We start from the raw sequence: 24,437 nt of genomic DNA on the forward strand, positions 1-24,437 counted from the left end.
TGATGTCATTGGGCCTCTTTGAGAAGGATGAACAGCAACGACAACCAATTAGAGGAAGAGACCACTACGACAGAGGATGAGAAGGCTTCTATAGCTTGGTGGGAAATAATAGCAATAATAATAAAGGTCACACAAATAGGACAAAGAAAAAAGTAGTCAGGGAACATACAGTATGGTAGAAGATAAAGATCTAGCTACTACTTTTAACTTTTAAAGTATCCATATATACAAATGTGAATATAAGCCAATAATCAGACAACACAGACATGGCTGACCTCTTTATGATTTCAAAAGATTGCACCTTTTGAAAGAGATCAAATGCAGAAGCTTTCATGTCTAATGCAATTTTTTTTTCTCTCAAAAGTTGTGACTTAAGCCAGGCATTGTACAGAAGTTGCCTTACCAGTATAATTGAGCTGTCATTGTTCTGGGGTATTTCAGAGAATGATAGAATGTTAGAACTGGAAGGGACGGTATAGACAGATACATGCAGTTCAACTCTCTTATTTCACAGATGAGGAAACTAGAGCCCAGGATTGAGACATTTAACCCATTTTCCAAGTAAACATTTACATTTTGGGTAAATGTTTTAACATCCCTCAACATCCCAGTATGATCTGCACTGATACCAACATTTTTTTCCCCCAATGGCTTCTGGTTTCTGAGTAGCTTAGAACAGCTTTCTCCCACTCCCATTGCTTTCTCCATTTCCTACTTTCCTAAAAAAAAAGAGGTGGTTGTGGTAGTTTTAGTAGTTGTGCCTAAAACAAGTGTGAGGGAAGAGGTAGACTGAACTTTAAAGGGGAAGTAAGGTAGTGGACATACATTAGTTTCAAAGACCAAAGGGCCAAGAAACATCCTTGCAAAGGTGAGGGACTTTGGGTGTTGCATACTACATATATTGTCAAATATAGTTACCGTTCTAGTTGGTTTGCTAAAGTGGGTTTTGTTCTTTCATTTTCCCTCCTTTGTTACTAGGGGTGGATCTCTGAGGAGGACAAAAGGGTGCATTCAGAAATTATGGTGATGTACAAACACAACTTATCAATAAACTAAGATTTTAAGAAGAGGGTCAGCGTGGTTTCATCAAGAATGAAACATGTTGATGAAGTTAATTTTAAAAATAAAGTTAACTGTAATGTTAAATCAGGAGAGTGTCATAGGCAGAATATACCTGGCTTTCAGCAAAGCATCTGATAAAACTACTTATGTTGTCTTTGGGAGTAAGATGGATAGAGTTTGATACAAGGAAGGAGAGTCAGTGCCTTGTAGACATTTGATGCTTAATAAATGCTTGCTGAATTCAATCAGACTCAAAGAGTAGTCATTAATCTATCCATGTTAATAGAATTAATTAATTTATGAAAAAGTATTTATTAAATACTTATTATATGCCAAGCACTGTAGTAGGCACTGGCTTTTCCTTAATCCTCATCCTTGAAATCTCTGCAGCCTTTGGCACTGCCAATCACTCTCTCTTTTTAGATACTCCCACCTATTTAGGTTTTTGTGATACTGCTTTCTCCTGGTTCTACTTTCTCATATTTCCCTACTTCCCAGTTTCCTTTGCTGAATCTTCATCCAAGTCATGCCCACTAACTGTGGGTATCTCCCAAGACTCTGTCCTCTGTCCTCATCTCTTCTCTCTCTATGCTTATCCCACTTGGTGATCTCATCAGTTAACATGGATTCAATTATCATTTCCATGTTAAAAAAAGACAAAAATCTATAAGTCTAGCCTAATCTCTGTCTTGAGTTTCATCATATCACCATTTGTCTTTTGGACATCTCACCTGGATGCCCCCTAACTATTTCAAACTAAACATGTCCAAAACAGAACTCCAGGTTTTCCTCCTCCAAGTTCTCTACTCTTCCCAACATTCCTATTACTGTTGGGGACCCAGGTTCTTTTTCTTTCTCTATCACAAATTATTCCCATCATTTATTTCTACCAAAAGTTCATCTCATTGTTCATCACTCAAGCTACTGATAAATTTTTAACCAAGTAAGTGCCTAGCTGGTATTTGGAGAGTTGAAGTACCCAGTAAATATCATACCAAACATCTGTGCCAGGTTTGTGACCTATTTCTTAAATATATTACCTATGTCCTCCTTCTAACTGAATGAATCACACTTTCATGATGATACTACTTATTTCTTCTGAATGCCTTCCACCATGATTCCCAGTTCTGTTTCACAGGTTTGCTCATGTGGACAACAATATCCTTCTATCACCTGTACTTGCATATTCATATTCCAATTAAGAGTCCCATATTAAAGTCCAATAGAGCCAAAAAAAGTGAATTTATTGGTTTGTATGAAGATAATCCAGTTGACCTTGCTTGTTACCCATACTTGGTGCATTTGTTCATAGATGCAGGTTTTGTTACTGGTCATCTTCTTGGATATTATTACTTGTACATTAATTACTTGTCCTCTTTGTTGATATTTAATCACTCAAATAATTGATGAACCAATGAGTACTTAATAAGTTCCTCCTAAGTTCTAGCTCTTGTTCTAGGTGCTGTGGACAAAAGTCCCTGTTCTCAAGGAGCTTATATTCCGTTGAAAGAGATAATGTTCACACAGAGATAAATTTAAATAAATTAAAAACAAACACAAGGCAAATACAAGGTAACATTCCTTCTATGTTGTAATTATTACTTTCTGTTTTTATGTGACTTTGAAGGTATATATTGACATTTTTCTCCATTTCCTGTTCTTCGTTTAAAGACCTCTTAATCAGATCTTCAAGAACCAAAGCAAATCTCTTGTACAAGTCCTTGGTAGGTATGTTAACCAAGAGCCCATCATTCTTCTGTCTTAAGTCATGGGCAGTTAGGTGTACAGTGGATAGAGTGCCAGTCAAGAATTCTCATCTTCCTGAGTTCAAATCCAATCTTTGACACTTACTAGCTATGTGACCCTGGACAAATCACTTAATTCTGTTTGCCTTAGTTTCCTCATCTATAAAACAAGTTAGAGAAGGAAATGGAAAAACACTCCAGTATCTTTGCTAAGAAAACCCCAAATGGGGTCATGATGAATCTGACATTGATTCATGTCTGAAAAATGACTGAATAACAACAACAACAAATGATCTGGAAATCCAGATCCTAATATAATTATGTTCTTTTCCAGTTCTCCCAAACCTGCCCTTCTGTTTTGAAGTCCTCTCTTTTCATCAGCAGTAGTGAAGAATTTTCCCCATTTACACTGTAAGCTCCTTGAGAGCAGGGACTGTATTTTGTCTTTCCTTGTATCCCCAACCCTATCTTAGTATATAGAAAGTGCTTAATAAATGTTTGTTGACTGACTGACAAAAACACCAGATGTGTTCCTCTGATCATGATTTCTAGGTTCCTTTTGGCAGAAGTTTTTGATTATCTATCCAATATGAATCATGGAAGAGGAAAGGGGATTAAGTTTAAAAAATTTCAGGCAGCCCCCCATGAAAAATGGGGATTATAATGTAGTATATGTACACATGAATGTTTGTATATACACATGTGTATATATGTGTATATACATGTCTGTATACTTCATGGAGAGCTTCTTGAAACTTGTTAAACCTTCCCTCTTCTGGTGATTCATATGGAGATAGATGATAAAAAATTCTGTCAGAAGGAACCTAGACATCATGATCAGAGATTATGAAATGTCTATGTGTATATAAATGTATATACACACATACACACACATATACATATACTTCTGTGAGAAGACAGCATACCCCTTAATTATTCATGTCAGGATGTTGTATGGTACCTTAGGACTCCCTAGTAGGAAATCCCCAATGCCACTACTTGGATCTTCCACCTCTGGTCTTCCTCTGAATGACATTTCTTAAGGCAGGATTTTCGTATCTACGTCATCCTTCCATGGAACATGGGAAGCTGCTTTCTCCTCAGAAAATCAAACTATGCTTTATCATCAAAATTTCATACCTGTTACACAGCCCCAAATCCTTCCCTTTCTCTTCTCTGTCACATTCTAATAACAAGTAGTTAAACTTAGTGTTGGAAAGAACTAAGTTCAAATCATTCCTTAGACACTTGTTAGCTGTGTGACCTTGAGCAAGTCTAATTAAACTTGGGGTCTCAGTTCCCTCATCTGTAAAATGGAGAAAATAATGGCACCTATCTCACAGAGTTGTTGTGAGGACCAAATGTGATAACATATAAAGTGCTCTGCAAATCTTAAGTACAATGTGGTATCCATTATCATTATCCTCCAATAGCATGAAAGAAATAAGGCTTCTCCTACGTTTCATATAATTCCTTTTTTCCCCTTTTCTTCATCTTCCCTTTGAAGCACTTATTAATTTTTCTTTTTAAGAAATATCTCAGGTAGAAGCAGGACCTCCCCCCTGCTCTGGCTTCCACTTTCCCCAATCCATGTAAAAAGGGGACTCTGAACAAACTTTGGAGCTGCAAAACCCACAAAAATGACACAGAGAAGCTAATCTCTGCTGACGACTGCCCAGCAGGCTGGTAGGAATCAGCCAGCACAGTGCTCTGGGAGATGAGCCCAGCCCCACACCAAGGCTTTAGTCCCAGGGCAGGGCTGACCAGCCGCTGGCCTGAGGGACTCCAGGTCAGCAGCAGCTGTGGCTATTTCCAGATTTATCAACACAAAGATGTGAAGAACAAAGTGAGAGGTCAGTGCAGTCTGGACTTTGGGACCCAGTAAGTGGGAGTGCTTTGCTTTTGCCCCCGGGGCAAGAAGCCACTGAGCTGCCTGCAGCACCACGTGGCAACTTCAGCTCCTGGCCTGCAGAGTGTAGGGGGACCAAGCACCAGTCTGAGGGGCAATCACTCTTGCTTTAACCTTCTTGGATCTGGATTGCAGTCTAGGGTGGAGGTCCTGGGATGTGTGTCCAGCTTGCCAGAGTGTGTGGAGGCCTCAGAGAGGGCACCCATCTAATACCCCCAGCAGCTGAGAAAACCCCAGCATTTGGGATGAAAGCTCCCCTGTCTGGTGGCAGAGTCTTACTGTGACAAAAAGCCCAGGGGTCAAGTGACTGAGGGGCGTCAAGACCAGGGAAAGGAAACAAAGCAGACAGAAGATTCCAACATTAGACTCCAATTTTGGGGACAAAAAGGAGCAAAGCATGGAACAGGAGGAAGACAGTGAAGTCAGAACTCCTGTACCAAAAGCTTCAAAGGAAAATACGAGCTGGTTACAGGCCATAGAGGACCTTAAGAGGCAGATAAGAGAAGTGGAGGAAAAATTGGGAAGAGAAAAGAGAACAATGAAAGAAAATTACAAAATGAAAGTCAACAGCCTGACAGAGGAAAATAACACCTTAAAAACAGACTAACTCAAATGGCAAAAGAGGCTCAAAAAGGCAATGAGGACAAGAATGCCTTAAAAAGCCAAATTTTCCAGATGGAAAAAGAATCTCAAAAGCTCACTTAGGAGAATCATTGCTTCAGAATTAGATTGGAGCAAATGGAAGCTAATGACTTTATGAGAAATCAAGATGCTGCTAAACAGATCCAAACAAATGAAAGAATAGAAGGCAATGTGAAATATCTCATGGGAAAAACCACTGACCTGGAAAATAGATCCAGGAGAGATAATTTAAAATTATTGGACCACCTGAAAGCCATGATCAAAGTAATCATCCTCCAGGAAGTTCTCAAAGAAAACTGCCCTGATGTTTTAGAACCAGAGGGCAAAATAGAGGTTGGAAGAATCCACCGATCACCTCCTGAAAAAGATCCCCAAAAGAAAACTCCTAGGAATATTATAGCCAGGTTCCAGAATTCCCACATGAAGGAGAGAATATTACAAGCAGCCAGGAAGAAACAATTTGAACATTGTGGAAACACAGTCAGGATAACCCAGGATCTGGCAGCTTCTACGCTGAGGGATCGAAGGGCTTGGAATATGATATTCCAGAGGTCAAAGAAGCTTGGATTAAAACCAAGAGTCACCTACCCAGCAAAACTGAGTATCATGTTTCAGGGGAAATATGGTCATTCAGTGGAATAGAGGACTTTCAAGCATTCTTGCTGAAAAAACCAGAGTTGAATAGAAAATTTGACATTCAAATAGAAGAAGCAAGAGAAGCATGAGAAGGTAAACAGGGAAAAGAAATCATAAGGAACTTATCAAAGTTGAACTATTAACATTCCTATATGGAAAAACAATAATTGTAACTTATGAAACTTTTCTCAGTAGTTGAAGAAATATATATGTCTATATATGAGGGTATATGGGCATATAAATAAACATGTGAATGTGTGTATACATGTTTACAGGTAGACATAGATAGAGGGCACAGGACCAATTTAACAGGAAGGGATGATACTTAAAAGGTGAAATTAAGAGGTGAGAGAGGAATATAATGAGAGGAGATGGGGAGAGACCGAATGGGGTAAACTATCTCATATAGAAGAGGCAAGGGAAAATGATTACAATGGAGGGGAAGAATAGGAAGGCAAAAGGGAATGGGTCAACCTTATTCCCATTGAATTTGGCTTGAGGAGGGAATGAAATACACACTAAATAGGGTATCTCACCCTCCAGGAGAGTAGGGAGGGAAGGGGATGAGAGGGGGGATGATGGAAGGGAGGGTAGGCTTGGGGGTGGGTGGGAAGTTGGAAGCACCCACTTTTGAAAAGGGATGGGATCAAAGTAGAGAATAGTACAAGTGGGAAGTGGGATAGGAGGGAGGGAAATATAGTCAGTCTTTTACAATATCTCTACTATGTTATTTTTTGCATTAGTCACACATGTGCCACCTTTACTGAATTGCTTATCTTCCCAGTAAGGGTGGGTGACAAGGAAGGAAGGAAAGAAGGGAATGAATCTGGAATTGAAAGTTTTAAAATCAATTATTCAAATATATACAAATATATGGAGGAGATATCCTGTGGGACTGCTATTTTGGGGCAGTGGGTAGGGAAAAAACTGGGAGAAAATTTGTAACTCAAAATATGGCAGAAATGAATGATGTAAATGAGAAGTTAATAAAACATTTGAAAAATAAAAGATAAAAAAAGAAATATCTCAGTATCTCTGATAAGCTAGAAAGTAAAAGGCCATTTCTACATTCCATTCACCTTTTCTGTCAGTAAAAAGACCAATCTGTACTTTGTATACACATAGCTGTTGCTTGGCATTGGCAGAAACACAAACATCGTGTACTCTCTGCAGGTCACTGAAAATTCAAGAGCTTCTTCCCAGTTTGATTAATGTTTAGACATGACATCCCTAAATAATAAAATCCATTGAGTCATAAAACCTATTTAGGAATTAAAACCTGTTATAAAACTTTTCTGCTTAAGTTGACCTTAAAAATTATTTTAAAGTGTTCATCCAAAATGACTGAAAACAGAAACAATGAATTTATGGACTAGAATAAATATGCAGGTTTTTTTTACAATAGCCAGTGTAATTATCATTTAAGTATAATAATTTATTTTTCTGAATGACATTTTAACCAGGTATTAGGTGATGAAAAGTCATTCAAGTTCCAGCTGAAAAACTGCCAGTTAAGTTTGAAATCATCTTTTTTGGATAATGGAATCCATAGTATTGTTGTTGAGTCAAATTATGAAAGTATCAACACACTATGGTTTAATAGGAAATTTTCATGGTAATGTCTCACCAATGTGAATAAAATAAATAGAAATAGTAAAATGATTATGGGAAATAGAATTTTTATCTTCAGTCTTACTGTGGATGGCAGTTTCCACGGTAAAAAGGTGGACTTGGTTCTAATATTTGGTGCTTAAGAAGATCATTTGCCTTCCAACAGTAGTTTACAGCACTGGAAAACTGGAGGGGAAGAGGCACATTCCTCACTTGATGGGCCCTGTAGTGATGCCCAAAGATTTTGAAATCTGATCATGAGAATGATAAGTTCCCTCTTCATTTTTGTCTGCAGTGCCAACTGAAAATATTTGTAGCAATATCTGGAAGATGTAGGGAAGATAGAGCCAGCAGATTTATGAACCCTTCAAATGGGGGAGAAGGAGGAGGAATGCTTAGTCCTTTAGAACTATCTGAATCCATAAACATCTGGTAAAACCCTATTCACATACACAAAACTGTTTAATCAAAACTGTTTGGGAGCTGACTCTACTTAATGGACATGGCCGTTGGAATTAAGGAAAGGAACCTGTTGAGCTGAGATCAGTACGCTACTCAAGGTTTCGCACATTCAAAACTTAAAACAAACCCTGATTTTGCCACCATTTTGTCTGTAGGCATTTTTTTCTCTTTTGCTTTCTCCTGATTACATTTTGCCATAGTGGCCAAAATGAGGACCAAATGAATTTGTTGGAGAGTTGTTTTGTTTTGTTTTGTTTTGCAATGGGAGGGCTCCTAAAATATTCAACCGTGTAACTATATTGCTGTTTTTAAAGGGACATTTTTTTCAGTGAAGAAAGTATCTACTTTCATCAGTTTGTGAATCCACCTAAGTATATAGTAGGCATGCACATGCACATTGGAATAGGTAGCCTGGTTGAGAATACCTTGGAAATGATGATGTATTTATAATTAGCTGGTAGGTGTTAATATGGGACTGTTCCAATGTTCAGAAATTGTGAAGCTTTGCAGGGTAGACAATCTAATCCAACAAGAATTTTTAGAAAGTGTCTCATTTTAGACTTTTATCGATATTTTTACATCAGATTTTTTACACCAGAGTCATTTTTCACTTAGAACTGCACAGGCTACACTCTTGACTACCAAGAAACATATATTAATCCTCTACTCTATGTGTGGACCTATGGTGGGCAGTGATGATAAAAATCAAAAGGAAAACTAATCTCTGCTCTGAAGAAGTTTATATTCACTGGAGGGAATCAATGAGCACACAGATATATTTGATCCCTTTGGGAGGGAGAATATACTAACAACTAAGAAAATGGGTATGTTGATAAATGTTTAATAATGTGCAGCATTAACATTTTATGCATCACTTTCTTTTTTTTTTTTTAAGCAATTGGGGTTAAGTAACTTGCTCAAGGTTACACGGCCAGTTATTTCTTGCTCAAGGTTACACTGGGTGTGGTGCTGAGTGTCTGAGCCTGGGATTCGATCTCGAGGTCATCCCAACACTGGAGCCTGTACTCTTACTCGCTGTGCTACCTGGCTGCCCCTAAACAATTGGGGTTAAGTAGCTTGCTCAAGGTTACACAGCTAGGTGTTTCTGGGTGGGTGCTAAGTGTCTGAGCCCGGGATTCGATCTTCAGGTCATCCTGACACTGGAGACAGTGCTCTTACTCGCTGTGCTACCTGGCCGCCTCTATGCATCACTCTCTTAAGTCCAGACAATCAACAAAACAAGAAATCAAGTCCTGATTTGCAGCATTTGTTGGTTTCTGAATTGCAGATGTGTACTCAGAAAATTTAACATTCAGTTCTGCAAGCCTTTTGGAGCTGCACAGTATACCCTTACAAAGAAAGGCTTCCAAAAAGGTGATGACTCATGAGCTAAGCCTTGAAGGAACCTGGGGATTTCAGAAGAAAACAACCTTTACTCTGGGGGATAGTTAGAGGAGGGAGGGTTCTAAAGTGTCTGAGTGGACAGTATCTACCCATGTGAAGTTTTTTTTTCTCCAATGGCTCTTTTTGATCCAGTTTTAACTTTTAATTTTAGTTATTATACATTTTAAAAATCATTAAATTCTATTTTACATTTGTGTAGGTTTGGGATCAGGAAGTCCTAGTTTTCTTTCTTGAGGGTGGGGTAGTATATTGACCAAGATATATAGGGGAAATGGCTTGAGAGAGGGTTAATATGATAATGACCACAGGGGAAGAAATACTACAGAGACTATAGAAGATGTTCCAATTACAGAAAGTTCACTGGCTGAATTAGATGGAAAAGCATGAAGGAAATGGGACACCACAGGTGTAGGAGTTAGAAATCCAGCATTTTATTGCAGCTCACACTAGCAATGCAGCCTGAGGCAAGCCACTTGACTTCCCTGATCTTAGCTTCCTTACCTGTATATAGCATCCCTCTGAGATTACTTTCCCAACCCTCATTTTCACTGGCAAGTAGGGTTCCCAGAGGATACTTAACTACTACTTGTCTTCTCAGGGCTCTAGGGGGGGTAGTCTTGAGGTCTTCAGTTCATAGCCTCCATTGGACATGCTTTCCCCAATATTAATCAAAAGTTGTTGAGGTACAAATGTAGGGAGTGTGTTGGGGCATTTTTTTTTTATCTCTTCATGAACTCTCCAACAGATTTTCTTTGATGCAAAGTGCTTGTAATAAATTATTTTCTCTCCTTGTTCAGCTGAGAGGGATCCTTGTCAGATGCCATGCCCCTACTGATGGCTCACTCCATTGTTGGGCTGGGTTAAGCAGGTAGCTGGTCTACTGTGCTGATTTTGCTTTTGCTGTTGCTACCAGCTTCAGGGGTCTCTGGTATCAACTCCAATGGCTGAAAGTACCTTGGATGGCTCTATTGATTTTGGTTCTATTCTTGGTTCATTCACTGATAATGGTTCTATCCATTTTCAAATTTTCTCACCTTCCCTCTCCTCACCCAACACACACACACACACCCCAAAGTTCTTAACTCCTGGAAAACCAGTAAGGAAGAGTGAGAGATTATCTGCTCAGAATCTATTGAATATGAATTCAGTTCTGGCTTCTAAGATAACCAGAAGACTGTTCATCATCATACAGTACCAGCCCCTCAGTCATTCATGACTGCAAGAAGGCTTAGCAACTTTTCTGAGTTGGATTAGAACTAAGCAAGGGATATCTGCATATGCTATGTATAACCCACCAGGAAGAACAAATATGGGCATGCTCCAAGGACTAGGAACTCATTGAACAGTGTCTCCCACAACATGTAAAATGAATGAATTAGACTAGATGATTTCTAACATTCCTTTGTCTTTAACATTTTATGAGTCTATGAAAAAGAAATAGGGGGGTGGCCAGGTAGCACAATGAGTAAGAGCACCAGCTCCAGTGTCGGGATGACTTGGAGATAGAATCCCAGGCTCAGACACAGAGCACACCCAGAAATAACTGGCCATGTAACCTTGAGCAAGTTACTTAACCCCGATTGCTTTAAAAAAAAAAAAAGAAATAGGGCCTGGCCAAGGGTGAGGTACCTGCTGCTCCTTGGAAGGACCTGAGGCTGGGCTTGTAATGGGGATGCCACATTTTCTCTTTCTCATTCTCTGTTCCTCCATCTACTCCTCTAAGAGAGAGACCTTTAGTCAACCCAAGCTCATTGGTTCCATTTCCTTAGAGTTCATGCCTCTTCCTTCTCTTGGCTGATCCACACTTGCTCTTCCTGCCTGTAATATTCTCCTCTAGCTACTCCTCAGGAAAAAGCTATTGTTATCCTTTGGTCTTGCACCTGAAACAAATGGCTGCATGTCTTTATTTTAGGAACAAAATCTCCAAAGAAAAGATTTATTAGCCAAAATAGCATCCAGAAAATTGTTCTCGGCTATTTTGTTCTTGCTCTCCTTCATCCAGTTCTCTTAACAAACAAGTTATTCCTTTATCACTGTTCCTAAACTGTTTAATATTCCTCCATCCCCCCTTCCCCAACACACATATTGTAGTAGTCAGAGCCCTTCCAGATTGGGATTGTCAATTAAGAAAAGTGAAGAAAAAATGGACATGTCTAATACTTCTAAGACTGAGTCCCTAATAACACAGATTGTGTTAAGAAAAGGTACATTTTATTGTCAATGATTGGGAAAAATACTGAATTTCTTATCAGGAGCTATGTAAACACATTTTTCCTGACTTGGCACATTTCATACACACTCAAAGAAAATGACTAGTGGTATCTATAAGGTGTTTCTATCTGAATGGATTGCATTTTTTTAACCTGAAAATCTATATATACATTTTAATGGATAAAATCATTTAAAAATGTAACAGGACCCATTAATTTCTAATTTCTTATTTATATAGTGGTGGTTGAAAATGTAGCAAGTAGGAAATTTGTCAGACTCTGGTGATTGATTGAATTCCATAATTCTGGAGTTTTAATTATGTTAGCACTGATTATGCTTTGTATGTCAGCTGTAATATGGTCTTATCTTCTCCTCGATGCTATGATGCATTATGAAACTGTCAACATAGATTTAATTTGACCTTTCAAAATTATTATACATCATTAAATTGTTCAGCTTTGTGAATGGTTGACATACCTTTTTAATTACTCAATTCACTTTCTCTTTTTCAATGAGTACATTATTTTATGTAGATGTTATTAATTTTTCTTGAATTTTTTTCTTATTTATTTTTCCTTCCTTCTTTACTTGTGAAAAATTTATTTCTAAAGAGTAGAAATGGAGTGAATATATTCTTAGGGGATTGAGGGAAGATAGTGGAAATAGGGGGGGAAAAGATGTGTTTTCCCCTTGAAAATGAAGACAGCCTTTTTCTTAAATCTGTTTCTATTAATGTTGGAGTGTCAAGGGAAGAAAGATGCATAAGATTTTATTTATTCGCTATTTATGGATATAAGGAACATTTTTATTTTTTGCTTTTCTATAAATAAACTGGAAAGCAGCTACCAATCCCAGTAACAACCTTGTGAAGACAATGTCTAGTGTTTGTGTGGAAAATCTACTAACTTCTTCCTGCAATCTTGACCAACATTGAAAACCAACCCAAGTTCCTGAAAGGATATAAAAATAGTTTTGGTGGTTAGGGTGGGGTCAGCAGGGGCTGCTCGTCTGGGGAGAGAGAGAATGACTTTTCTCTCATTTCCCTGGTGGGTTTTGGGATCTGTGGTTATAAAAAAAAAACAACTGCTTGGGTGAAGTCTCTCTTCTGAATCACTTCTCCTGCTATTTCCTTAACTGAAAATGCCTTTTCACATTGTTTAGGAAAACACAGCTGTAGATCCTGACCTCTCAGCCTCGTCCCTTTCTTTCCTTTTGCTTCTTTTTTGTACATGAAGGCCACACCTGGGAACCATTTCTCTTTAAAAGTAGCATACCAGGAAATAGGAAGTGGAGTTCATAAAGTTGCTTTTCTTTTCTGCTTTATGGGAAGGAAAAATTGAATACACCAGCAGAGAACAGCATCAAAGATAATAAAGATGCATTTCATTTCTAGGGAAAAAATGCAGAACTTCATTTCTTATGTATTATTTGGCATTCCAAGGTAAACTATGCATAAAAATTAAAGATACAGGTATATATTTATAGATGCAGCAGAGTGGTGATATGGTCTTGGTTAGATTAAAATAAAATAAAAATGAATTTATTTTTCCTGTTGGTTCAGGAAAAGTAGCTTTTTTTCTCTTATCTTAATCCTTTCCTCCATTTTTTTTCTGACTGAATGAATGAATTAATCAACAAATACTAAGGTGCTTACTAAATGCCAGGTCCTGTATTAGACACTGGGGATGTAGGTGTGACTAGGTGGTCTTGGAATTGGCATCAAGAAGATGTGGTTAAATCCCCTATCAGACACTAATTTAGCTATGTGACTGTGGGCAAACCATTTAACTTCTGTCTGCCAAGTTTCCTGATTTATAATATGGGGCTAATAATAGCATCTACCCCCTAGAGAGTTGTAGTAAGAATCAAACAAATTAACATGTGAAAAGTGCTTTGCAAACCTTAAAACACATAAATGCTAGCTGCTATCAAAGCATGAAAACCCATTTTAGATCATTAGAGTTATTAAAAGCAGCACTTACCAAAAGTAAATGCATCTTCCAAATTTTTTATCAGGCAGCTTTAAAATTGGAGGCTGGGGGTTACTCATTTTTCTTTCTTTTTTAGGGAGAATATATTATCCTTAACACACTTTCATATTTCTAAGTTCACAGGGGAAAAAGAAGAAAACATCACACTAAATAATCCACCAAGATGCAATGGTCTGTCTTGGTCCTTAGGTAAGCATTTATAATATAGAGTCAAAAACTGATTACTATGTAGAGACTTGTATATCGTGTGCATTGAAGAGACAATAATTTAGAACAGGTTAACTGTGTAGCTATTAGACCTTTCACTTTTATTAATGTTCTTTTGCTTATATCCTTTTCTTATATTTTATTTCTATATTGGTCTGCCATCTTGCTTTTCCTCTTCCCCCTCCGCCCCCCCCCTCCCCATTTCAGTCTTTAAGCTTATAGGATCATGGGTTTAAAGCTGGAGAAACTCAGAGATAACCCAGGTCAACTCCATTTTACATATTAGGAAATTTGGAGGTGAAGTAATTTATCATTGTCATATTCACCTCATATATTCATGTGGTGGCAGAATTTGAACCCAGTTCCTTGGACCCCAAAACCAGTGCTCTTTCCACTGGGTCAATCTGTTTCCCCTCTCCCTATCTTTCCTTTCCAAAACTATTATCTATGTCATTTGCATTACACTAATGTCCTTATTTCAGGTACTCCTTTTGAAAGTCACTTTCCTCCAGGAGATGCCCCTTTTTCTTTTAAAACAATGTTGATACCATAGAAATAATTTCAATAAGTTAGAGTCTCTTGAGATTCTATCTCTATTTCCTTTTTCTTTTTTATTATAGGACCAAAAATAGGTGAGACATTAGATTTGACTAATATCTTTTTTTTTTTCAGGGGGGGGGGAGTACACAAAAAGAGAGAGGTTTGGGAAATAGGTATTCTTCTGGTGAGGAAATGTGGTGTCTGACATTTTTTCTTCTCCCCGACGCATAATTAATGCCCTGCTCTTTCAAACTCTCCTTCAGTTCTAGTCAGGTGCAAAGGACTCTACCTATGCAAGCTGGGGAATGGGTGACAACAAAATAGCTGTCCTTAGCACATTTAGGACATTGTGCCAGAAGAGAGATGTCTGTTGATCAAGATCGTTGGAAGAGACCAAGTTAAGCACTTTTTAAACTTATATGCCATAGGAAGAAAGTGAACATAGTTGAAGACGTGAATGAAATAAAATGGTAAGTATAGATGCAGACCAGATTTTTGGAAACTCATTCTCAATTCCTCCTCCCTGCCTCCTTCTCCCCCTCCTCCCCACCCCAGTAGTCTGCCTAGAATGCATGCATTATATGGATGAGATACTTATTATAAAGGCCTTGGGAATAGCATGAGAAGGTTTACAGGAATAAACTTCACCTTCCCAGACAACATCTGAAATTCTGAAGTCAAGCTGTAGCCCTGGTGACTAATTAAAAAAAAGATAAAAAAAAATCCCCTCTCAAACAAAAGCCCTGCCACATTGCACAAGGTCCTCCAAAGACCTCCCACACGGCTACTCTGAATGACAGGTCCAACAACCCCCAATATCACCACAAGCATTTGCAGCTAATTAGTTGGAAACAGATAAACCCACCCAAAGCCAACCAATAAGTGAGAACTTATGTGAAGGGTGATCTCACCCTGGGGTTCTCAAGGAGACAACACAGAAATGGAAAAAAAGAGTCAGGAGAAGGGTTTGAGGGTTTTATTCCTGACATCCTCCATCTTTCCTTTTGGAATCTCCACCCATTTTAAGCCTCATTAGAAGGCCGAAGGTAGATTTTATTTTCTGTCCTAAGGTTTCAGTGCTGATTCATTGTCCAGCTTTTATTGAATTTTTTTTAGCTTAATGAAAACCTTGAATAATTTATCATAAATAAAAGCAATGAAATTTTCATCTTGTTAGCAGTAACCATCTTACCCTGACACATTAGCAATTGTGGAATTCTTTCCCTGGAGACTTTTTAAACATCAACTGTCAGCTATATTTGAGTAGCTGTCTTGAGTAGGCAAAGGGGGATAGATTACCAGACCTCTAAAAACTGTTTCAATTCTGTTTCTGTGATTCATAAATAGACCCTTCAGAAGGTTCCAGGGGGGAAAAAGGCATAGGAAAGAAGGGAAATTTGCTAAGTTAAAGTAATTTTAAATTTTGACATACTAAAGTTTATTTCAGTAGAGTACAGTCATGTATGAACACAGATGCACACATATTGCAATATATATATACATACATACATACATACATACACACACATATGAAATAAAGTATAAAGAAAAGATGTGGTATTTGGTTCCTTCAGAGACAAAATAAGAAATTAGGTTTAGCGACATCACCATAATTATTCTTGCATTCATTTGTAAAGAGGCAATAAATAAAAAATATAGAATGAAAATATTAGACACAACTTAAAAATATAGGACAAAATTACTAGACACAGCTCTGTGCACTATACAATCATGCATTTAGAAAGCAATCTCATATAAAATCAATCTACAAACACTTATAAAGCACCTACTGTGTCTACTGTACTGCATACTGGGGATATAGAGATAAAAGTGAAAGTATTTGCTCTCAGAGAATTGACATTCTAAAATGATGGATCTATAGTTGCCTTCTTCTTCCCAGTCACTTGTTCAGTCCCCCTAGATGGAGAAATATTTCCTATTAAATATGCTTTATAGAGAGAAATCTGTTTGTCGAGGAGAAATCTTTTTGTTAGCTGTTAGAGTCCATTTTAGAAAGCTGATCTGACAGGAGGAAATGAAAACCAGAATGAAGAAAGGAGTCCTTGAATGCTTATGTAACCATTTGTAATGGGAATGGGAATTTGAAGATCTTCCCTGCCCCTTAATAGACCTAGGGGGGAGTTTGAAGACCTCTCCTGCTGTGAAGATAAAACTACGCCTCCTGATAGGCTGAATGTGGTCACATGGAGGCTGTTGTGGGAGGAGTTTTGTGGAAGGGAAGCAGAGCCCACAGGAAACTGGTTCAGAACTAGCCAGACTCTGGGGGGAAAGGACTCTCATTAAGGAGATAAAGAGGTTTGTGAGTAAATATTGATCTGGTATTGGTTTGTGGGAAGGCTAAAGGATGGCATGGCTCTCAGCATTATTATGGCTTCTGAATATCTTTGGCACTATGATGGAATTGGCTTACTGGTTTTGGGATTTGGTTTTCTGGTATCTAAATAAATGCTTCAGTTCTATCCTATATTTGGAGAATCTGGTATATTTTGCAATCGAATGTCATGTGATACTTATAGTCATCGTGATCATACGTGCTGTGCTGGGAAGAGGTAGGTGAGATTGGGCAAAGGGAGACCCAAGTTAAGACAAAGGTCCAAGAAAGATTCCAATGAGTCAAAATATTTATAGAAGAAAGCTTGTTTGAGAACCAGAGGACCTAGATTCAAGTCCTACATCTGCCATCTACTGTATGATACTGGGTGAGTCATTTTAACTTCCATGGTTTTCGTTTTTTCATCAATAAAATAAAGGGGTTGGACTAGAGCATCGTTAAGATTCCATCCAGGGGCAGCTAGGTAGCACAGTAAATAGAGCACTGGCCCTGGAGTTAGGAGGACCTGAGCTCAAATCCAGCCTTAAACACTTAACACACAAAAAAACTAGCCATGTGACCTTGAGCAAGTCACTTAACCCCAATTGCCCTCCAAAAAGCAAAAAAAAAAAAAGATTCTATCCAATTCTATAGCTATGATTATCCTATGAGACAAACTGAGAAACAAAGAGTATACATAGAGAAGGCAAGGAGTTAGGGAAGTGAAGATGTAGGTTTAAGACACACACACACACACACACACACACATACACACATACAAAGAGACTGAAAAGAAGTAAACCTTATCCACATTATAGACTCCTAGAAAATTAGAATAGACAAAATGAAAATGAAGAACTATATGACAAGAATATTAATTTAAAGATTGAAAATCTCAATTTTAATTTAATTAATTTATTTTTTGCCTTTTTTGAGGGGCAATAGGGGAAATGACTTGCCCAAGGTCACACAGCTAGTAAGTGTTAAGTGTCTGATGCTGGATTTGAACTCAGGTCCTCCTGACTCCAGGGCTGGTGCTTTATTCATTGTACCACCTAGCTGCCCCTAAATCTCTTAATTTTTAAACCAAAAGATTTAAAAAATAAGAAAATGTAGGATATCTGATATAAAAAAACTAACTTGTAAAGCAAGTCAGAGATAATTTAAGACTCATTGGGTCTCCTGAAAACCATGATAAAAAATACTAGGTGGTATATTTCAAGAAATCATAAATAAAAACTGTATAGAAGTTTTAAAACCAGATAGCAAGCAAAAATAGAAAAAAAAACCATCAATCCCCTCTTGGAAGAAACCTTAGGGGTGGCTAGGTGGTGCAGTGAATAGAGCACTGGCACTGGAGTCTGGAGGACCTGAGTTCAAATCTGGGCTCAGACATTTAACACTTACTAGCCATGTGACATTGGGCAAGTCACTTAACCCCAACTGCCCTCCAAAAAGAAAAAAAAAAGATATCTTAAAAAGAAAAATCCCAGGAATGTCACCAAAACTTCTGTGTTGAAGAAAAAATTCTACAAACATCCAGAAAGAAGGAATTTTTTTTTTTTGCTTTTTGGAGGGCAGTTGGGGTTAAGTGACTTGCCCAAAGTCACACAACTATGAAAGTGTGTCAAGTGTCTGAGGTCAGATTTGTACTCAGGTCCTCCTGATTCCAGGGCCAGTGCTCTATTCACCGCACCACCTAGACACCCCCTAGGAATATTTTATTGTAGAAAGGAGGACAAGACAGTAGAACTTGCTATTTTTTATAATTGGGACACATGAGTAGAAGAGCATACAAAAATGGAAGATGAAGAAGGGGGAGTGGGCATGAAATGAACCTTACTCTTTCTGAATTGGCCCAAGGAGGGTTAAACACAAATAGTATAGTTTGACATAGAAATCCATCAAACTCAATAGGAAAGAAATGAAGATCATTAAGGGATCCATATAGAATAAAGTTAGCAGAATCAAAGAAATACACAGAACAGAAGTAAATTCATGAAGAAAAACCAAGTAAGATAGTTTTGAAAGCAAGGTGCAGAATTTATTTTATACATATATGTATATATATATATATGTATGTACACATATATAGGAATATAAAATGGAAACTTATGGTTTTATATATAATTTCTCTTTTGTGATCTGAATATATGGGCATATGCATCTTTTTTTCTTTGGTATTTAAGTTCAGAAGAAAATAATAAAAGATTAAAATAAGGGAGTGGACTCTAAGAGCTCTGAGTCTTTTCGATTTAGATATAAAGTCTTATGAATCAAAAATTTGGTCATTATGTGATACATTTCCCCCTGCAAACCAATGCAAGAACTACTTGTTAAGGCATAGGTGGGAATGTGATCTCTAGTGAAAAAGAGAGTACCTGTAAAAATGAAATCTACTTTTTGTGATGTAACAAAGATGAGTCCAGATCTTGGTATGTGTTCTGTAGACTGAAACATATTCTTTGAGCCCTCTGGCTTTGGTTTTTGAGAACTGAGTTGGATGTTTGCAGTGATAACCCCTTTGGTTACTTTGGTGTTTGAACATTGATCAAAAGAGCTCTGACATAGTTACATTTTTAAAGCATTTGGAGGACTAAACCCCTCAAGAAAGGCATTCAACTGGTGGGTTTTTTTTTGGGGGGTTGAATAACTGATGTTTCTCTTCTTTCCCCTTCCCCCAAATATCAAGGGCCACATATGAGTGCAGAGCAAAGAATCTTTTCTAATAGAAAAAAGATTTTTAAAATGTTTGACTCATTGGCCTTTTAAAATTAAAAACAGAGGCCATAATGCTTTATTTAGCCAAATGAATGAATGAATGGACCCAGAGAAACCAAAGTTTTTTTTTTTTTGTATTGGAAGATCTTGGGTATTATCTGATGAGATAGAGTGAAACAGAAAGAGATGAAATAGGAGTTATACAAATAGTAAAAGAATGCATGTAGAATACTGGATTCTGCACACAGTAGCCACTTAGGGCATGTATACTGAATTACTGAACTGAATGCCAAATATAGTGAAGGTGAAAATAATGTAGATTATATTTTATTTTTATTATTTTTTTATTGGAGTAAGTGATGTCAAGCAAATATATGATAGGAAGAGAAAATAGACTGGTTACATTGGGAGGTTGAGGGAGGATAGGTGGATAGCTCAAGTGCTCCACTGGCACATACATACCCTTGCAATGTCAGGGGCAAAATGAGAAAAGGCTTTCTAGCTTACTTGGTGGACCCTCTGTAATGAATTTATGGGACGACCTGGACAAGGGTCATATAAGACGGCTGACCTGGATGTGATGAGAACTGTATCATAGAAGGAAACTCACAAATTGGTGAAATTATAGATTTATTGGAATGTTTGTAGTATTTTTAAAGTTTCTTTTTCTTCAATGCCTTTTGTTTCCTACATTGCCACCATTTCCCAATGTTCTATTTTGTCAAGGTTCCCAGGTATTAAAGGGTATACATATATATATATACACACACACACACATATATATATATATATATACATATATATATTAACAAAAGTGCATTTCTGTATGTCTGTTAACAACATGGTATTGGGATAATGTCTTAACAACATTTTAAGTGATAAAAAGCATTTTAAATAACATGGCTACAATTTCACCAATAGTGGTCAGTCCTCTTGAGTGACTTAGTCATTTCCTTAAAGGCCACAGCAGATTTCAGGTAGATTTTGCAATCAGAAAGCTGTAGATTAGAGTAGATGGGAGTGGAGAACAGGTTAAAAGCTCAGCTAACTCAGAGACAAGTCTACCAATCAAGTGAGATTTCCATAGCAGTTAGAGGTGGAAGAACTTTAAAGAGTACCCAATCTGGGACCACAGAGATGGTAACAATAGCACCTAGATGCCCATCGTGGTATGGTACTAAGAGAGTGAGAGCAGGTGTTTTTTTTCAGAGCTTGACTAAATAAGCCAAGTTAAAAAAAGAAAGAAAAGAAAGAAAAAGTGTCAAAGTACAGAGTAGATTAACTTTCTTGCCTATTGAGACCTTTTCATCCATGTCTTCTATCCTTATATATCTAAAGAATCATGATGATGGAAACATCTTGAAAACTATGCAAAGAACACTGGGAATGAACTTTAAAGGAAAAAGGAAAGCAAAAAGGAAAAAGATCCGAGTGGCAGAGATTTAAATAAGACTCAGTTACTCTGATTTTTTAGATATGTGAGAAGTCATTATATAAAAAGGTCAACTTTAGAAGTGAAGTTAAATGGAAAAATCCAACCTCTTATTGAATATAGTGGATAGTTAGGTTTGCCCAATGATATGAAAGGTAATGTGGTATAGTGGATAGAGTACTGAACTAAAATTCAGGAAGATCCAGGTTGGAGTCTTGCATCAGAGATTTATTAGCTGTGTGACTTTTGGGAAATCATTTAAGTTCTCTGGATCTCAGTTTTCTCATTTGAAAAATGGAGGGGTTTGGACTTGGTGGGTCTTTTCCAGTACTACATCTATTATCCTAAGGTCATCCTTGGTTTTTTTGACCTAAAGCAAGAATAGCGGGAGAAAAGAGTAGAAGAAGCAAACAAGGTCAGGGGAAATAAAATGAGCCAGATGTGGTTCATTTCAAGAAATATTCAATATAATCAGTCTACATCAATTGAATGACTAAATATTTTTTCAAGTAAATGCAAATTCTGCATATCTTTAAAAAAAAATCCACTCCCTAGAGTTGGATAGCTTTTAAAGTTATGAGTATACTTACCCATTACTTATTTTTTGTACATAATCACTGAAAACAGATTTTTCCTAAGAAAGCTTTTTATGATGACCCTTACTAATGCCTGAAGGGCAGTAATGAGAAAGCCCATGCTGCTGTACATACTGAAACCACTTTCTAATGTTCTTTAACCTTGTGCCATTTGGACTCTCCTCTCCAAACAGATCTATTTCAGTAAGTGGCCCATTAACGTTACATGGAGAAAAAGACCCATTCCTCACCCCCCACCCCTTTCCAAACCACTGACCCCCTCCCAGGCTATATCCCTGGTGTTTGTACTGATATTACAACCACTTTAGCAAATTGAAGCTCTTCAGCGGATCTTGACTCCAGATCAGCGCCAGTTCCAACCCTCAATCGTCTGACTAAAGCAAACCCCAGACACTGTTTACATAATGGTAATCAACATGGTAAATTTAGAATATCCTAGAATAAATTATGATAAATTTCCTGCCTTGGAATAAAGATAACATAACGGGGGAGGCAGTGGTTATCTCCTTGAGAGGGAGCAGGGTAAATTGATGAACGTACATTCTCTTGTTGGGGCTATTATGGTAGGAACCCCCCCCCCCAAGTTGGAATTTGGAGGATACGGTGATGAGAAATATGAAACTCATGACCCCAGAAGCATAAACTGAAATTAGATTATTTTCAATCAGTTTCCACATATTTTAGTTTGAACTACAAGTTCACATTTTAAAACTTGAGGTACTTTTTTTTTTTTTAATTTGTGTATCTTCTTTTAGGGGTCAGGAAATGAAATGTGCACATCAAGGGAGAAGCATGGCTTGTTGAGAAGAGGATGCACTTCTCATGTACTTCCTTCCAGAGGTGTGACCTACTGCTCTCCAAAAAGATTCCTAAAGAGTGTGCCAGATACAGGGTTCTTAAACAGACTTTCTCTTCTACGATTAGAATGACTGGCTAATATCGCTTTAAATCTAACAAAGCAGCATTTAAAAAAAAAGACAAAAACTTCCTTCTTTGCATTTGAGTTCCACATGTGAAACTGAGGGGTCTGCTTGGAATTCAGACTTCACCTTTGACTTTAGAATCTGCAACAGCAGCCGCCAAATGAGCAAAACAGTCATGCCACAGATAGAGTCCGTTTTCATTCTCATTTGCTTCTGCCCATTTAAATTCCCATCAGCTCTGTTTAACAATTGCACTTTTCATTCAGGATACCTAGTAATGGGTCACATTTTCCTCAGTATACATCCATTACCTCTCTTTGCATTGCCTGATAAGCCTAGATATGATCTGTGATTGCTCCCAATAGTTCTGATCTAGTGAATGAAAAGGGCTTTGGGACATGGAATAAACAAATGGTAGAATTTTTGGTTATTCAGTCAAGATGAAGTACAGCCAAAGCCATATCTTGGTTACTTATACTTTGATATTTTAAGTGATCTTTGATTTCATATACATGTACAATTTCTATTGATTTATTTTTTGGGGATGGGAGAGAGGGTACTGTGATTTGGTGTAGGTCGCACCCAAGTCTTCTGACTGTGAGACCATTTATCTATTATGCCACTTTGCTGTCATTTCTGATCTTTATACAAACTGAAAACCATTAATTTTATGTGTAGCTGTGGTTGAAAAAATCATCATGTGGTTGTCAGTCCTCTTGCGATGAGAAGTTGAATATGTCTAGAAATAGAGTTCCTGCCAAAGCATCTTAATATACTTTTTTTTCCCTTTGGAGGCCCAGGTCACAAAGCTGGGGAATGTTGGATTTGAACTCAGGTCCTCCTGCTGTCTATCCAGTGCAGCCCTTAGCTGTCCCCTCCCCACCATCTTAACATATGTATTTATGAAGAGTGGCAAACAACACAGATTCTAGAAGATTGACTATGTCAACATGTAAAAAGAAAAAAAAAATAGAACTGAAAGAAATATGGATTCCTGGGTCCTAAAGAAATGTCTTGTACAGCAGAATTCACAGCCTTTCTCAATGTCACTTTATTTATTTAAAAATAGAAAATGATGAATGATTTTCAGGGAGTAGAGAAAAGACATCCCACAAATTGAATAAACACATTAAACCAATTACCACATTAAAAAGTGATATCAGTATCCACATTTGTGGAATAAACCCTTAGTGATTTGGAATGGGAGAGAAAGACAGCATCCAAATTTTACTAAACAAAAAACAAGGATTTTACTAAACAAAAAACTGAAATTGGAGCTTCCCCTAGTTATTTAGGAATGTGAAATATGCTCTAACTTGTAGATCCTGAAAAGTTGACAACTGAACTGGACACATTAGGTAGTCAGTAAGCATTTTTTTTTTGAGGGGGAGGGTTGATCAACAATAAATGAATATACTAAGCATCACTGTATCATGAGTACATAAGGCAATCATCAAACATATGGAAACTGAAAGTCTGTTCCCCACTTTCATGTTTCCATCCTCTCACTTCATTAAATGCTTTTATCTAAGCTGCATAACACTATGCTTTGAAATTATTTCGTGGTCTGATGGCCCTTCTGGTAAAGAACCTTTCTTATGTGGATGTGATCTTGAAGACAGGACTGCTGAAGCATTAAAATGTCACTCTCTGAGAGAGACTCAATTTCCCAATGTCCCTTTACTACAGAATTGTCAACTGTGATTGGACTGGTCTAAAAAAACATGGTTCTCAACTTGGCACAAATGCAATTGGTGTGACTGGAGTCTCCAGACTTTGTGGCTTTTGGTATTGATTCCCTTGAAGTTTAGGCCCATGTAATGGGGAAGAAGCTAGGAGCAAGCTCAAGAAATTGTTTTGGACCTGGGCTCACTGGATAATTTGAAGCTCTTCTTTTTCAGGTTTTTGACTTCACGCAAAGGTTCAGCTTTATTTTGAAACTCCTTTTCCTTATATGGTAAATATATTTTCAGGCACAGTGGTATAATGTGTCCTGTAAGCAGTTCAGTTGTC

This window comes from Petaurus breviceps, unplaced genomic scaffold (assembly GCF_028583685.1).
Source record: "Petaurus breviceps papuanus isolate PSGF00001 unplaced genomic scaffold, PetGlider_PUasm1.0 126, whole genome shotgun sequence".
Taxonomy (NCBI): domain Eukaryota; kingdom Metazoa; phylum Chordata; class Mammalia; order Diprotodontia; family Petauridae; genus Petaurus; species Petaurus breviceps.